The sequence below is a fragment of the Colletes latitarsis genome, unplaced genomic scaffold (genome assembly GCF_051014445.1).
Source record: "Colletes latitarsis isolate SP2378_abdomen unplaced genomic scaffold, iyColLati1 scaffold0007, whole genome shotgun sequence".
Lineage (NCBI taxonomy): Eukaryota > Metazoa > Arthropoda > Insecta > Hymenoptera > Colletidae > Colletes > Colletes latitarsis.
Genome location: NW_027488367.1, coordinates 680001 through 697500, shown reverse-complemented (window position 1 = coordinate 697500; position 17500 = coordinate 680001). Strand labels below are relative to the sequence as shown.

The 17500-nt window shown below is 56.6% G+C and overlaps 1 long non-coding RNA gene across 1 annotated transcript in view; it reads right to left on the bottom strand.

Annotated features, from left to right (window-relative positions):
- Positions 1 to 17500, bottom strand: part of LOC143350582 (uncharacterized) — a 60518-nt gene that overhangs the window by 41960 nt on the left and 1058 nt on the right. The gene's annotated exons all lie outside the window — the stretch shown is intronic.

Sequence of the window (17500 nt, the reverse complement as noted above, 5' to 3'; positions counted from 1 at the left end):
AATGTTTCTTCTTCCTCTTCTTTTCCTAATCCCCCCTCTCCTTCGAATAGTGGAACCAGCTCCGCTGGTCAATTTCTGTGCACGGCTCCGGACTGCAATCGTGCATTTGCGAGTAAGATAGGTTTAGGTATCCATTTCAGGCGCAAACATCCGGTCCTTCGTGACTCCCAAATACAGCCAGCCTCAATAAAGCTACGTTGGTCCCATGAGGAATCTCTCCGGTTGGCTCGCAAAGAAGCGGCACTAGTTCTCGAGGGCCATAGATTTGTGAACCAACCCCTGACAGCGGCCTTTCCACACCGGACGCTTGAGAGCATTAAGGGCCAGCGTAGGCGAGCCGAGTATAAGGAGGCCGTGAGGAATTTTATCGAGGAGTTGAGCGCTACCCCTGAGGGCACTGGAGACATGCCACCTGTCCCCGTCGAAGAGGTTGCCCATGTTGTACCACCTATTTTAGCGCTCCTAAGAAGCTTGCCACCGCTGAATGGCTCTGCGTTTAAGGCCTCAGTGCTCAACAGGATCTGCGACCGATTAGACCACCTTTCGGCAGCAGACCTGTTGAACGAGATAAGCTTCTACCTCCACGAGATATTTCCTCCTCGTGAGAGTCGACCGAGGCGCCGCAGATCTCAAACACCTCAGAACCTCAGCCGACGTCAACGGAGACGGTTAGATTATGCCAAAACGCAGGCTATGTTTCGGAGAAATCGTGGTAGATGCATTCGAGACATCGTTGATGATGTCAGAACCGCAACACCACTACCAAGGGAGATTATGGAACCCTTCTGGACTGCGGTGTTCGAGGGCGCCCGTCCGGATCCATTCACACCTGTACCTAATTCGGGCGTTTGTTTAAACGAGGTGTGGGCTCCGATTACACCCGAGGAGATAAGAGCCTGCCTTCCCGGCGTGAGTACGGCTCCTGGTCCGGACGGTGTATCATCGCGTGCCCTTCGTGCGGTTCCCTCCGAGATCCTGTTAAGGATTTTTAACATCTTTTTATTATGCGCCGATTTACCCGAATACCTGTGTAGATCTAGAACGATCTTTATTCCGAAGAAGTCCGAACCGGTATCCCCGGGTGACTTCAGACCTATTTCGATCTCGTCGGTGATCACTAGAGCTTTTAATAAGATCCTGGCTAATCGTATTCTCCGTAGCATCCCGCTTGACGAGCGCCAGCGAGCGTTCATCAAAGCCGACGGTTGTGCTGAGGCTACGTTTCTGCTTGATATGGTCCTGAAATTCCACCACAAATCCTATCGTTCTATGTACGTTGCGTCCCTAGATATTAGTAAAGCATTTGACTCCGTCTCACATGATGCTATCCTTTCTATTCTCCGTAGTAGGGGTGCCCCGTCGAATCTAACTCAGTACATCTCCAACTGTTACACTAAGAGCTCCACAGTGCTTACGGCCTTTGGTTGGCGGTCGCGCAGCATTAAATCTAGCCGCGGTGTTAAGCAAGGCGACCCGCTTTCGCCCGTATTGTTTAACCTGGTTGTTGACACTTTGCTCAGAACCCTTCCCTCTGAGGTTGGCATTGTAGCCGATGGCCTGAGCCTTAATGCTCTGGCTTACGCAGACGACCTGCTCTTGTTTGCGTCAACAGCCGAGGGCCTTCAGGACCTGCTCAATAGCACTATTAGCTTCTTCCATCGATGCGGTCTTGATGTGAATACGGCCAAAAGTTTCGTCTTAGCCCTGCGTGCTGATGGGAAAAATAAGAAGGTCAAGGTAGACCATAGAGTCGACCTTAGGTGCGGCCCATCGCGACTAAAACCTCTTATACGCACCGACTCCTTTAAATACCTCGGAGTTTCTTTCACGCCGGAGGGCAGGCAGCGTACGGAATACTACGCTGAGTTAACGAACTTTTTAAACCGGGTGACGGCGGCTCCCTTGAAGCCGCAACAAAGACTGTGGGCTCTTAAGTCCGTAGTGCTCCCCAAATTTTATCACCAGCTCACTCTTGGGCACACGACAATTGGGGCCCTAAATAAACTCGACCGTATTGTTAGGGACTTTGTTAGGAGGTGGCTCGTACTTCACCGGGATGTACCATCGGCGTACTTCCATGCTCCCGTTTCTGAAGGCGGGCTGGGTATACAGGCTCTGAGGTGGATTATTCCCCTCTTCCGATACCAACGGCTGCGGTCCCTTGCTGCAGGGTACTGGGCCCCGAGCCTTGCACCTGGCTCTTTTTGGTATTATGAGAGCCTACTATGCCAGCGACGCCTGAAACCGGGCAATGTCCTAGTTAGCGATATGCGAGAGATCAAGCGTTTTTGGGCGGCGAGACTTCATAGTTCGATCGACGGAGCTGCATTCCTGCATTCATCGGAGACCCCCGCGCAGCATCAGTGGATTGCCTCGGCCAACCGGTTCCTATCGGGTCGCGACTTCATAAACTGTGGTCGATTGCGTATTAATGCGCTTCCCTCACGATCCAGGACATCTAGGGGTCGTGAGTTCGACAGGCGGTGCCGCGCTGGCTGCCCTAGGGTGGAGACAACTAACCACATTTTACAGGCATGCCACAGGACCCATTTAGATAGGATTAAGAGACATGACGCCATCGTCTCCTACCTGGCGAGGAGCCTCTCCCGCTTAGGTTTCGATGTGACCCTGGAACCTCGTTTTAGGACCTCGGTGGGAATTAGGAAACCAGACATAGTAGCGACCTTGGGCTGTACAACGTTTGTTGTAGATGCACAGGTTCTCAGTGATCTGCCCTCTCTTACGGAACTTCATAGGAGAAAGGTCAACTACTATGCGGATAACGAACACCTTATCCGATTAATTAAAGAGTCGACACGTTCGACTAACGTGATAGTTCACGCGGCGACCCTGTCCTGGCGTGGGGTGTGGTGTCCTGATTCCTCCCGGGGTCTTATTGCGGCGGGTATCATCAATAGGAGGGACCTACCGGTGTTGGCTACGAGAGCATTAATTGGTGGCCTGTCAGCCTTTAGAAGATTTAATTCCCTTACTACACGTCCCGCTCCTTCCCTTGCAGCGCGCAGAGGGATTGGTTAGCGCCGACCTGGTTCCACGGACCCTGCCCTGTCGGGCTGGTTGGTTTTCCAACAGCCCGCTCTGTTTTGTCCTCTCTTTCCCCTTCTCTGTTCTTCTTTCTAGAGATGTCTACCATCATCTCTCGCGTACCTCCTCTTCCGTTCGTTTTCTATCCCCTTTATTCTCGCGTACCTCCTCTTCCGTCTTTCTCTATCCTTTTATTTATTTTATCCGCGACTGTTGCTTTTCTATCCGCCTATCTTTTCAACTTCGGTTGACTCGCGTTGAGTGCTGCCTGCTCTCTCAGGCATAACTTCCTCGAAAGTAGCCAAATGCCTCGTCATCTAATTAGTGACGCGCATGAATGGATTAACGAGATTCCCACTGTCCCTATCTACTAGAGTCGCATTCTGACTGCCGAAGGGAACGGACGTGTTCAACCGCTGCTCCGCTACCTGATCCGCTAGACCGAGGAGTTACCGCCGCGTGGGTTTTTCCCGCTACCTGGCCGGAATTTCGACGTTTCGAGGAGTGTTACGTGTATTTTCGCGATTTATTCGCGTTGTACACGTGAGTTTTTAGGCGTATTGTGCGACAAATCTATCTACTGTGTGTTTCTCCGGAGTGGAATTTCAGAAACTCGATCGAGATTTGTAATTTCGGAATCTCCGGGGCGACCGAGCGTGTTTGTCGCCGAATATCTCAGCCGTCAGGCTAGATATCGAGGTGAAACCGCGGCAGTGGGTAGAGAGAACTATTACGAGGAGAACGCCGCTTCGTGATTGAAAATCGGACGAAAATTCGATTTTTAAGAACGTTAATAGTGAGGAGTGACGCGTCGGTGAGTCACCGCCGCGTGGGTTTTTCCCGGGGCGCGGCCGGAATTTCCAGCGTATACCTGGATTCTACGGGCGTGTCCGCGTTAGAACCGCGTTATAGAAGATAGTTCCGGGATTTATTCGCGTCGTGCTGTTGTTTTCTGTGGTTTCCTCGAAGTGAAGTGCAAATACTCTACGAGATTTGTAATTTTCAAATCTTCGGGGCGACCGTGCGGGTTCGTCGCCGTATATCTACGCCATCCGGCTGGATATCGGTGTGTCCTCGCGGCAGTGGACTGCAGGCATCGCCGCGGATACAACGATAGTTTTAAATTCAAAATCGGAGTAGGTTTCGAGTTTAAAGGACGTTTTTAAGTGCGTGAACGGCAATTCCAAGCGGGCCACGTCAGCGCCGCCATTTTGAGCCGACCGCGTGGCACGTAGCCAACGCCCAGTGACGTCAGCGACGCCATCTTGGGTCAAGCGCGTGACGCGCGATCAGTGCCTGGTGAAGCGGACGCGGCCATCTTGGGTCGACCGCGCCGCCGACCGAACGACCGCACCCGAGTCCTGCCGACAGGGCCCGATCGCCGAGGAGGAGTGGGGGCGAGCCCCGGGCGCGGCTTTCCGAACGACCGCGCACGAGCGGATCCGACGGGATCCGAGCAAGGAGGAGGAGTGGGGGACGGTCCCCGCTTCAGTATGGCGCCGACCGCGCCGGCGAAGGTAGTCTTGTCGCGCTTGGGCGACAAGACGAAGACGACGACAGCAGCCACGACAACGCCAGCGAGAACCATGGGAGCAGGACAGCCTCCCGCAACGAAGAGGAAGGCCAGCGTCACGCCGGTCAAAGACACCGGCAGCGTGGGTAGCAAGAAGAGGGCTACAGAACCAGCCCCGGAGGAGAAGAAAACCGTGGCCGGTATGAAGGCCACGGCCAGCGCCATCGAGGACCGGATGCTGCAGTTTTGCATGGATCCGGTCAAAAAGATAAATAAGGAACAGGCAGCCGTCATCATGCGTCTCTTCAAGGAGATGCGTGGTGTAGTGCAGGACCTGGTCGAGGAGAATAGCTTCCTGGAAGGACAGCTACACCAGGCGAAGACGCAGCGGAAATCGTCGGAGGCGGTGCTTACCGGGGCGGTTGAAAAATCGCTCCAAGCGACCAAGTGCCTGGAGCGGGCGGTGAAGAAGGTGGAGGCACCCAAAGCTCTCTCCTACGCGGAGAAGCTTAAGATGGGAGCGACACCGTCGCCGAGAATAGTCCCGCCAGCGCTTGGACCGCCAAGGAACGTGGCGATGATTTTCCCCGATCAGAAGGACGGGGAAATCCGGACCAGCGAGGAAGCCAGGGAGGCGGTATTCACCCTCGTTAACCCCAGGAAGAGGGGGCTACAGGTGAAGGCCGTAAGGAAGATCCACAGCAATGGCATTGCTGTGGAAACCGCTACCGCCGAGGGACTTAAAGCACTGACGGAGAGTGCTAAATTAAAGCAGGCCGGGCTTACGGTCAAAACGCCGGTCACGAGGAAGCCGAAGATGACCATCTTCGACGTTCCACGAGCCATGACCGAGAAGGAGATCGCCACGTGCCTAAGGAGGCAGAATCCGAACGTGTTCGGAGAAGGGGAAGAGAAGGAAGTGACCTTCTGCTTCCGGACAGGAAGGAAGGATGGCGAAGAGACCAACTGGGTGGTCGAGGTCTCCCCGAAGCTCAGGTTGAAGATGCTCGAGGCGCACAAAGTCTTCCTGGGCTGGAACGCCTGTAAAGTGCGAGACTTCCTCGCCGTTAGCAGGTGCTTCAAGTGCCAGGGATTCGGGCACATTGCCAAGCATTGCCGTCAAAAGGAGGACGTGTGCGGCCACTGCGCACACATTGGACACAGCGCGAAGGCGTGTCCAAAGAGGAACCAGCCCGCAGTCTGCGTGAACTGCAAACGGGCTGGTAAGAAGGGAGACCACGCCGCTTCCAGCGCGTCGTGCCCAGGATATGAGAGGGCAGTCCAGCGGGCCGTAAATAGAACCGGTTATGCGTAATAACGCTTCTACGGACGGACGAGGACTCACGATCCTGCAGCTCAACATGCAGCGATCAAAAGTCGTGCCACACGAGGTCAGGCAACAAATGGAAGAAACCAATGCGGATATCCTGCTTATGCAGGAACCGTATAGTTTCAAGAGAGTTATCCCAGGTTTCGGGACGGGAGCTACGATAATTTTTCATAACCACGCAGACGAACCGCCGCTCGCGGCCGTATGCGTGAGGAATAGAAAGTTTTCCGTGCTCAAAATCGCAGACTTGTGCACAACGCATTGCGTTTGTGTTCAGCTCTTCGACGGCAGCACGGAACTGTACGTAGTGAGTCAATACTTTCCGCCGTCGGAAAATATTGAACTCGGGCTAGCTCACCTCGACACAGTACTAACAAGGCTAAGGGGGAAAAGAATTATAATAGGCGCGGACGCGAACGCGAAGTCGCATGTATGGAACAGTAGAGTCACCGACGAACGTGGGGAACTACTCGAGGAATTACTCGTTAGACATAACTTGTTAGTGCTGAACGAGGCGGGACATCCCACCACGTTTGAGAACACGCGGGGATCATCGAATATCGACGTCACTCTCGCGACCTGGGAAGCTATACCGCTCGTACACGGCTGGAAAGTGTACGAGGACGGAACCTCCAGCGATCATAGAATCCTGGAGACGCGCCTGAACCTCGGCACGCGAAGAGGACAGCCGCCGCCCCTACAGCCACGGTACACCAGGAAGGCCGACTGGAACAAGCTCCAGAGGACACTCATCCAGGAGAAGCGCTCCTTGACGAACGTCGACCTAAACAGTCGGCAAGACGTCGAGGCAATGGCGGAAACCATGGAGCGGGTAATATTGACCGCCTGCGAAGCGGCAATGCCCAAAAAGATATGGCACCAGAAATCTGTACCGTGGTGGACAGAGGAACTGACAAGGATGAAGAGGGCAACCTACAGGGCAAGAAGACTGTACCAGGGGACACACGATCCCCCGACGAGGGAGATACTGAAACAGGAATACCGACGGTTCAGGAGAACCTATACGAAAAAGGTGACGAGCGAGAAGAACCGCTCATGGCGCCAGTTCGTCACCAGCCAAGGAAACCAGGAGGTCTGGGGTGTCGCAACGAAGACATCCCTGGGGAAACTCAGGAGGGAGGAAGCCACTTCCTCGATTAAACTGCCGCACGGGGGTCATACGACCTCGTGGAGATCAACCGCGGAAGCGATGTTGACGGCGCTCGTCCCGGAGGACGACATGGAGACAGACACCCCAGAACAAGCAAGGACACGTATGGAAGTCCGAATCCAGCCAACAACGGAGGACAGCCCCCCATTCCAGTGGGAAGACCTGAGTGCCGCTGTAACGCGCCTCAGAAAAGGTAAATGTCCGGGGCCGGACAGGATCGAGGTGGAAGTTATCCAGAAATCCTGGGGATGTCTCCACGAGGAGCTCCTCAGGCTCTGTAACGGATGCCTCGAATGGGGAGTATTCCCAGCTCGTTGGAAGGTGGGTACGATTATTACAATACCCAAGGGTCCGGACAAGGATAGGAGTAACCCGAAGTCGTATCGGCCAGTTTGCCTGCTTTCAATGGTAGGGAAGCTGCTCGAACGACTGATGGCGAACAGACTCGCGAGTATTTTTCTCGATCATGACCTAACCTCCGACCGGCAATACGGGTTTAAACCTGGACGGTCGACGGAGGAGGCGATCGTTAAATTCCGTAGTATTCTTAGGGAAAGGGAATTCGCGGAGGCAAAATACGTGATAGCGATAGCGTTCGATATTTCGGGCGCTTTCGATAACGTATGGTGGCCAAATGTCCTGTACGAACTCAAGAGAAGGGACTGCCCACGAAACCTATACAGGCTAGTGGAAAGTTACTTCTCGGAGAGGGCAGTACAGATCGTGGGGAAACAAGAATCAGTCCGGAAACCCGTTACCAGAGGCTGCCCGCAGGGCTCGATATTGGGTCCAAGTTTTTGGAACCTAATTTTCGATGACCTGCTGGCGGTTCTCACATCCGACGAGCTGGAATGTGAACCGGTTGCCTATGCGGACGACGTCCTGGTCGTGATTTCCGGCAACTCGAGAGAGGAGCTGAGAAGGAAGGGCCAGGGGGTCGCCACGGCAATGTCCGAGTGGTGCGGAAGGAGAAAGCTGGAACTCTCAGCCGAAAAGTCGGAGATGCTCTTGGTCAAAGGATCGCTCGATGCAGCGCGTCCACCGACCATCCGCATCTCCGGCAGAGGCATAAGAATGAAGCCAGCAATCAGGTACTTAGGAGTACATTTTGAGAAAGGACTCCGGTTGAACACGCATATCGTGACAACTTCGGAGAAATGCAGAGGTTTGTTCAACAGTCTCGCGAAGGTGGCCAAAGCGAACTGGGGACTGGGACATCGTGCACTCCGTCTCTTGTACGGGGGGCTCTTTGTACCCATAACCACGTACGCAGCGGCGGGCTGGAGCGACCTGATGAACAAAACGGCAAGACGGATGCTGGCTCGTTCTCAGAGACAGGCTCTCCTTCGAGTCACCAAGGCGTATTGCACGACGGCCTCGGACGCACTAACGGTGATCGCGGGCGAACCCCCGATCGACCTGGTGGTGGAAGAGAGGGCAAGAAGATACTGGATTCGGACGGAAGAAAGAAGAGGACGAAACAACGGCAACGAGGAAGAGGAAGGCCGGGATTACGGCGAAGAAAGAAGACGGGCGGCGGCGGAAATGCTGGATGCCTGGCAGGAGCGTTGGCAGGTTTCGACCCATGGTCGGACGACCTTCGAGTTCTTCGGAGACGTCCGGCAGAGAACACGGGCCACCTGGATAGAACTGGACCACTATGTCACGCAATTTCTTAGTGGTCACGGTAACTTCAGGTGGAAGCTCAGATCCTTCGCTCTGAGTGAAACTGCAATGTGCGAATGTGGGACCGGCGACGAAACGCCGAAGCACATACTTCTCGACTGTCCGAGGCACGAGGCGGCCAGGGCGGTCTTGAAGACGGCACTGAGGCTTAACGGCTACGGATGGCCGGTCGCGGAAGCGGAGTTGGTTTCCAAAACCAACTTCCGACACTTCCGCGACTTCGCACGAGCCACGCTCAAGGCCAAAGAGACCCCAGCCTACGTGGGATGGCAACAGGACGACTAGGAAGAAAGAAGAAAGAAGAAAGAAAGAAAGAAGAAAGAAGAGAGAAGAAGAACACAGTGTAGTGCAGTGCAGTGAGTGTCGACAAACCGCGGACCGCGAACCGCGAGCCGCGACACCGCGAACCGCGAGTCGAGACACCGCGAACCGCGAACCGAGGGCTGCGGATCCGCGAATCCGCACTACGAACGTCGTGCTGTGAACCGCGCAACAGTGTGCCGCGAAATCGAAAACCGCGGGACCGCGAACCGCGAGGTCGTGAACCGCGAAACCACGGGACAGTGTCACCGCGCACCGAGGACTGCGGATCCGCGAATCCGCACCGCGTACGTCTTACCGCACCGCACCGTGTACCGCGAACCGCGAAACGCGAGACCGCGTGATCGCGAACCGCGCGACCGCGATACCGCGAGACCGCGAGACCGCGACACCGCGAAACCGCGATACCGCGAGACCGCGCGACCGCGACACCGCGGAACCGCGTGACCGTGATCCGCGAGACCGTGCGACCGCGATACCGCGTGACCGTGTGACCGCGAACCGCGAGACCGTGTGACCGCGCGACCGCGATACCGCGACACCGCGACACCGCGACACCGCGACGCCGCGATACCGCGATACCGTGGGACCGCGAGACCGCGCGACCGCGATACCGCGAGACCGCGAGACCGCGACACCGCGAAACCGCGATACCGCGAGACCGCGCGACCGCGACACCGCGGAACCGCGTGACCGTGATCCGCGAGACCGCGTGACCGGGCGTCCGCGTGACCGTGCGACCGCGATACCGCGTGACCGTGAGACCGCGAGACCGCGAGACCGTGTGACCGCGACACCGCGAACCGCGACGCCGCGATACCGCGATACCGTGAGACCGCGAGACCGCGAGACCGTGTGACCGCGACACCGCGAACCGCGACGCCGCGATACCGCGATACCGTGAGACCGCGAGACCGCGATACCGTGAGACCGCGAGACCGTGTGACCGCGACACCGCGATACCGCGATACCGTGAGACCGCGAGACCGCGAGACCGTGTGACCGCGACACCGCGAACCGCGAGACCGTGTGACCGCGCGACCACGACACCGCGATACAGCGAGACCGCGTGACCGCGTGACCGCGCGACCGCGACACCGCGGAACCGCGTTTTTTTTTTTTTTTTTTTTTTTTTTTTTTTCTCGGGCAACAACGCGCGCGCATCGGGACAATCGGGACAACAGTGCAGTGGATTAAAAGTGCATCGGAACATCAAGAAAGAAGAAGGACACTCCAAGAGGAATTAGGACAACATACACTAACATACACCAACACAGACGCACACACACATCTACACCCACAAACATCCAACCCGGACTACGCACGAGGATAAGGACACGACCACAAGGACAGGACAACACAGAACGGAGGGACATTCCTAAGGTAGTATAACCTGCGATCACCGGTGCAGGCAGACTTCTCCACAGAAGCTGCGGTGGTTGCAGGCAATAATCGGCTCGTGCCAACCTGCTGGAATCGAGCGAAAGCTGGCAGCTCCGCCTCCTCGTGGCCCCCGCTGGTAACGACGCTGCAGGTTGCTTCGCAACCTGGAGCGTCGGCTAAGAGAGCTGCTTCCCGAAAGGGTAGATTCAACTTGTCCAAAGACCCGCAAGGCGAGGACAGGGTATTTCCAGCCCAGAGTGCGGTAGAACACCTACACCGTACGTTTCCCTTCGCCGTTGTCGTCGGAAGGTAGATAGAAAAACCGCTTGGTACCGGGAGTATGCCCAGCCTCCGTGCAGGGTACAGGCATCCCAGGGCCCATTCAGGGCAAAGCGACAATACTTGTCCCTATCTACTAGTCGCATTCTGACTGCCGAAGGGAACGGACGTGTTCAACCGCTGCTCCGCTACCTGATCCGCTCAACCGAGGAGTTACCGCCGCGTGGGTTTTTCCCGCTACCTGGCCGGAATTTCGACGTTTCGAGGAGTGTTACGTGTATTTTCGCGATTTATTCGCGTGGTACACGGGAGTTTTAGGCGTGATTGTGCGATAAATCTGTTTACTGTGTGTTTCTCCGGAGCGGAATTCCAAAAACTCGAACGAGATTTGTAATTTCGGAAACTTCGGGGCGACCGTGCGGTTTCGTCGCGGATATCTCCGCCGTCAGGCCAGATATCGGGCTGAAATTGCAGCAGTGTATAGTCCGCATTATCACAAACAGAACGCCGCTTCGTGATTGAAAATCGGACGAAAATTCGATTTTTAAGAACGTTATAGGCGAGGAGTGACGCGACGGTGAGTCATCGCCGCGTGGGTTTTTCCCGGGGCGCGGCCGGAATTTCCAGCGCATACCTGGAATCTACGGGCGTGTCCGCGTTAGATCCGCGTTTAGAGGATAGTGCTAGGGATTATTCGTGTAGTGTTGCGGTTTCCTGTGGTTTCCTTGAAGTGGAAGTGCAAATACTCTGCGAGATTTGTAATTTTCAAATCTTCGGGGCGACCGTGCGGGTTCGTCGCCGAATATCTACGCCATCCGGCTGGATATCGGTGTGTTCTCGCGGCAGTGGACTGCAGACACTATCGCGAATATAACGATAGCTTTAAATTCAAAATAGGAGTAGGTTTCGAGTTTTAAGGACGTTTTTAAGTGCGTGAACGGCAACTCCAAGCGGGCCACGTCAGCGCCGCCATTTTGAGCCGACCGCGTGGCACGTAGCCAACGCCCAGTGACGTCAGCGACGCCATCTTGGGTCGAGCGCGTGACGCGCGATCAGTGCCTGGTGAAGCGGACGCGGCCATCTTGGGTCGACCGCGTCGCCGACCGGACGACCGCACTCGAGTCGAGCCGACGGGGCCCGATCGCCGAGGAGGAGTGGGGGCGAGCCCCGAGCGCTGCAACCGGCCGACCGGACACGAGCGGATCCGACGGGATCCGAGCAAGGACGAGGAGTGGGGGACGGTCCCCGCTTCAGTATGGCGCCGACCGCGCCGGCTAAGGTTGTCCTGCTGCGGACGGACGGGAAGAAGAAGGCAGCAGCAGCACCAGCAGCACCAGCACCAGCAGCGCCAGCAGCACCAGCTCCAGCAGCACCATCATCGGCGCCCACAACGCCAAAGACCGCGGGAGTTCGACAGCCTCCAGCACTGAAACGGAAGGCCAGCGTTACGCCGGTCAAGGAAACCGGCAACGAGGGGAACAAGAAGAGAGCGACCGAACCAGCCCAGGAAGGTAAGAAGAGGAACAAGAAGACCGTGGACGAGATGAAAGCCACGGCTAGCGCTATCGAGGATCGCATGCTTGCGTATTGCATGGATCCTCACAAGAAGATCAACAAGGACCAGGCCATTGCTGTCATGCGTTTCTTCAAGGAAATGCGTGGCGTAGTCCAGGATCTCCTGGAGGAGAATAGCTTCCTTGAAGGGAGGCTACAGCAGGCAAAGTCGCAGACGAAATCGTCTGAGGCAGTGCTTACCGGAGCGGTTGAGAAATCGCTCCAAGCAACAAAGTGCCTGGAACGAGCGGTGAAGAAGGTGGAAGCACCCAAAGCTCTCTCCTACGCGGAGAAGCTTAGGATGGGAGCGACGCCGTCGCCGAAGATGGCTCCGACAGCGCTCGGACCACCGAGGAATGTGGCGATGATCTTCCCCGATCAGAAGGACGGGGAAATCCGGACCAGTGAGGAAGCCAGAGAGGCTGTTTTCACCCTAGTCAACCCTAGGAAAAGGGGGCTACAGGTGAAGGCCGTACGGAAGATCCGCGGCAATGGAATTGCCGTGGAAACCGCCACCGCCGAGGGACTCAGAGCACTCACGGAGAGTGCAAAGCTGAAGCAGGCTGGGCTTACGGTCAAGACGCCCGCTACGAGGAAGCCGAAGATGACCATCTTCGACGTCCCGCGGGTAATGACCGAGAAGGAGATCGTCGCGTGCTTAAAGAAGCAGAATCCGAACGTGTTCGGAGAAGAGGAGGAAAAGGAGATGACCTTCTGCTTCAGAACGGGGCGGAAGGACAACGAGGAGACCAACTGGGTGGTCGAGGTCTCCCCGAAATTAAGGACAAAAATGCTGGAGGCGCATAAAGTCTTCCTGGGCTGGAACGCCTGCAAGGTGCGAGATTTCCTCGCCGTAAGCAGGTGCTTCAAGTGCCAGGGATTCGGGCACATCGCCAAGCACTGCCGCCAGAAGGAGGACGTGTGCGGCCATTGCGCACACACTGGACACAGCGCGAAGGCGTGTCCAAAGAGGAGCCAGCCCGCAGTCTGCGTGAGCTGCAAACGGGCTGGTAAGAAGGGAGACCACGCCGCTTCCAGCGCGACGTGCCCGGGTTACGAGAAAGCAGTCCAGTGGTCTGTAAGCAGGACCAGTTATGCATAATAACCCTGCCACAGACGGAAGAGGATTCACGATCCTGCAGCTTAACATGCAGCGATCAAAAGTCGTGCCGCATGAGGTCAGGCGACAAATGGAAGAAACCAATGCGGATATCCTGCTTATGCAGGAACCGTATAGTTTCAAGAGAGTTATCCCAGGTTTCGGGACGGGCGCTACGATAGTTTTTCACAACCACGCAGACGAACCGCCGCTCGCGGCCGTATGCGTGAGGAATAGGAAGTTTTCCGTGCTCAAAATCGCAGACTTGTGCACAACGCATTGCGTCTGTGTTCAGCTCTTCGACGGTAGCACGGAACTGTACGTAGTGAGTCAATACTTTCCGCCGTCGGAAAATATTGAACTCGGGCTAGCCCACCTCGACACAGTACTAACAAGGCTAAGGGGGAAAAGAATTATAATAGGCGCGGACGCGAACGCGAAGTCGCATGTATGGAACAGTAGAGTCACCGACGAACGTGGGGAACTACTAGAGGAATTACTCATTAGACATAACTTGTTAGTGCTGAACGAGGCGGGACATCCCACCACGTTTGAGAATACGCGAGGATCGTCGAATATCGACGTCACTCTCGCCACCTGGGAAGCTATACCGCTCGTACACGGCTGGAAAGTGTACGAGGACGGAACCTCCAGTGATCATAGAATCCTGGAGACACGCCTGAACCTCGGCACGCGAAGAGGACAGCCGCCGCCCCTACAGCCACGGTACAACACCAGGAAGGCCGACTGGAACAAGCTCCAGAGGACACTCATCCAGGAGAAGCGCTCCTTGACGAACGCCGACCTAAACAGTCGGCAAGACGTCGAGGCAATGGCGGAAACCATGGAGCGGGTAATATTGACCGCCTGCGAAGCGGCAATGCCCAAAAAGATATGGCACCAGAAATCTGTACCGTGGTGGACAGAGGAACTGACAAGGATGAAGAGGGCAACCTACAGGGCAAGAAGACTGTACCAGGGGACACACGATCCCCCGACGAGGGAGATACTGAAACAGGAATACCGACGGTTCAGGAGAACCTATACGAAAAAGGTGACGAGCGAGAAGAACCGCTCATGGCGCCAGTTCGTCACCAGCCAAGGAAACCAGGAGGTCTGGGGTGTCGCAACGAAGACATCCCTGGGGAAACTCAGGAGGGAGGAAGCCACTTCCTCGATTAAACTGCCACACGGGGGTCATACGACCTCGTGGAGATCAACCGCGGAAGCGATGTTGACGGCGCTCGTCCCGGAGGACGACACGGAGACAGACACCCCAGAACAAGCAAGGACACGCCTGGAAGTCCGAATCCAGCCAACAACGGAGGACAGCCCCCCATTCCAGTGGGAAGACCTGAGTGCCGCTGTAACGCGCCTCAGAAAAGGTAAATGTCCGGGGCCGGACAGGATCGAGGTGGAAGTTATCCAGAAATCCTGGGGATGTCTCCACGAGGAGCTCCTCAGGCTCTGTAACGGATGCCTCGAATGGGGAGTATTCCCAGCTCGTTGGAAGGTGGGTACCATCATTACAATACCCAAGGGTCCGGACAAGGATAGGAGTAACCCGAAGTCGTATCGGCCAGTTTGCCTGCTTTCAATGGTAGGGAAGCTGCTCGAACGACTGATGGCGAACAGACTCGCGAGTATTTTCCTCGATCATGACCTAACCTCCGACCGACAATACGGGTTTAAACCTGGACGGTCGACGGAGGAGGCGATCGTTAAATTTCGTAGTATTCTTAGGGAAAGGGAATTCGCGGAGGCAAAATACGTGATAGCGATAGCGTTCGATATTTCGGGCGCTTTCGATAACGTATGGTGGCCAAATGTCCTGTACGAACTCAAGAGGAGGGACTGCCCACGAAACCTATACAGGCTAGTGGAAAGTTACTTCTCGGAGAGGGCAGTGCAGATCGTGGGGAAACAAGACTCAGTCCGGAAACCCGTTACCAGAGGCTGCCCGCAGGGCTCGATATTGGGTCCAAGTTTTTGGAACCTAATTTTCGATGACCTGCTGGCGGTTCTCACATCCGACGAGCTGGAATGTGAACCGGTTGCCTATGCGGACGACGTCCTGGTCGTGATTTCCGGCAACTCGAGAGAGGAGCTGAGAAGGAAGGGCCAGGGGGTCGCCACGGCAATGTCCGAGTGGTGCGGAAGGAGAAAGCTGGAACTCTCAGCCGAAAAGTCGGAGATGCTCTTGGTCAAAGGATCGCTCGATGCAGCGCGTCCACCGACCATCCGCATCTCCGGCAGAGGCATAAGAATGAAGCCAGCAATCAGGTACTTAGGAGTACATTTTGAGAAAGGACTCCGGTTGAACACGCATATCGTGACAACTTCGGAGAAATGCAGAGGTTTGTTCAACAGTCTCGCGAAGGTGGCCAAAGCGAACTGGGGACTGGGACATCGTGCACTCCGTCTCTTGTACGGGGGGCTCTTTGTACCCATAACCACGTACGCAGCGGCGGGCTGGAGCGACCTGATGAACAAAACGGCAAGACGGATGCTGGCTCGTTCTCAGAGACAGGCTCTCCTTCGAGTCACCAAGGCATATTGCACGACGGCCACGGACGCACTAACGGTGATCGCGGGCGTACCCCCGATCGACCTGGTGGTGGAAGAAAGGGCAAGAAGATACTGGATTCGGACGGAAGAAAGAAGAGGACGAAACAACGGCAACGAGGAAGAGGAAGGCCGTGATTACGGCGAAGAAAGAAGAAGGGCGGCGGCGGAAATGCTGGACGCCTGGCAGGAGCGTTGGCAGGTTTCAACCCATGGCCGGACGACCTTTGAGTTCTTCGGAGACGTCCGGCAGAGAACACGGGCCACCTGGATAGAACCGGACCACTATGTCACGCAATTTCTTAGTGGTCACGGTAACTTCAGGTGGAAGCTCAGATCCTTCGCTCTGAGTGAAACTGCAATGTGCGAATGTGGGACCGGCGAGGAAACGCCGAAGCACATACTTCTCGACTGTCCGAGGCACGAGGCGGCCAGGGCGGTCTTGAAGACGGCACTGCGGCTTAACGGCTGCGGATGGCCGGTCGCGGATGCGGAGTTGGTTTCCAAAACCAATTTCCGACACTTCCGCGACTTCGCACGAGCCTCGCTCAAGGCCAAAGAGACCCCAGCCTACGTGGGATGGCAGCAAGATGAATAGGAAGAAAGAAGAAAGAAGAAAGAAGAAAGAAGAGGAAAGGAGAACAAAGTGAAGTGAAGTGAAGTGTAGTGCCGTGCATTGAGTGTCGGGAAACCGCGAACCGCGAACCGCGAACCGCGAGTCGCGACACCGCGAACCGCGAACCAAGGACTGCGGATCCCCGAATCCGCACCAGGAACATCGTGTTGTGAACCGCACAACACTGTACTGCGAAATCGCAAACCGCGAGCCGCGAAACCGCGAGCCGCGAGCCGCGAGCCGCGAGACCGCGAAACCGCGAGCCGTGAGACGCGAGACCACGAAACCGCGATACCGCGAGTCGCACGTCACGTGACCGCGAACCGCGAGGCGCAAATGGTGAATCGTGAACCGGGATCCCGGGCGCCACGATACCGCGAAAACGCGAACCGTGTACCGCGAGTTACGACACCGCGACCCCGCGACCCCGCGAGACCGCGTATGAAGAGCTGCGGACCCGCGAATCCGCACCGCGAATACCGACCGTACCGCAGACAGCGAGTGGCGACCCTGCGTACCGCGAGCCACGGAACCGCGACCCCGCGACCCCGCGGACCGCGAACCGCGAAACCGCGAGTTGTGCGTCGCGTAGCCGCGAATCGGGCGTCGCGAAACCGCGAATCCGCGAGACCGTGCGCCGCGAAACCGCGAGTTGTGCGTCGCGTAGCCGCGAGTCGGGCGCCGCGAGACCGCGAATCCGCGAGACCGCGCGCCGCGAAACCGCGAGTTGTGCGTCGCGTAGCCGCGAATCGGGCGCCGCGAAACCGCGAATCCGCGAGACCGCGCGCCGCGAACCCGCGAGTTGTGCGTCACGTAGCCGCGAATCGGGCGCCGCGAAACCGCGAGTCGCGAGCCGCGAAACTGCGAGTCGCGCGCCGCGAAACCGCGAGTCGCGAGCCGCGAAACCGCGAGTCGCGAGCCGCGAAACCGCGAGTCGC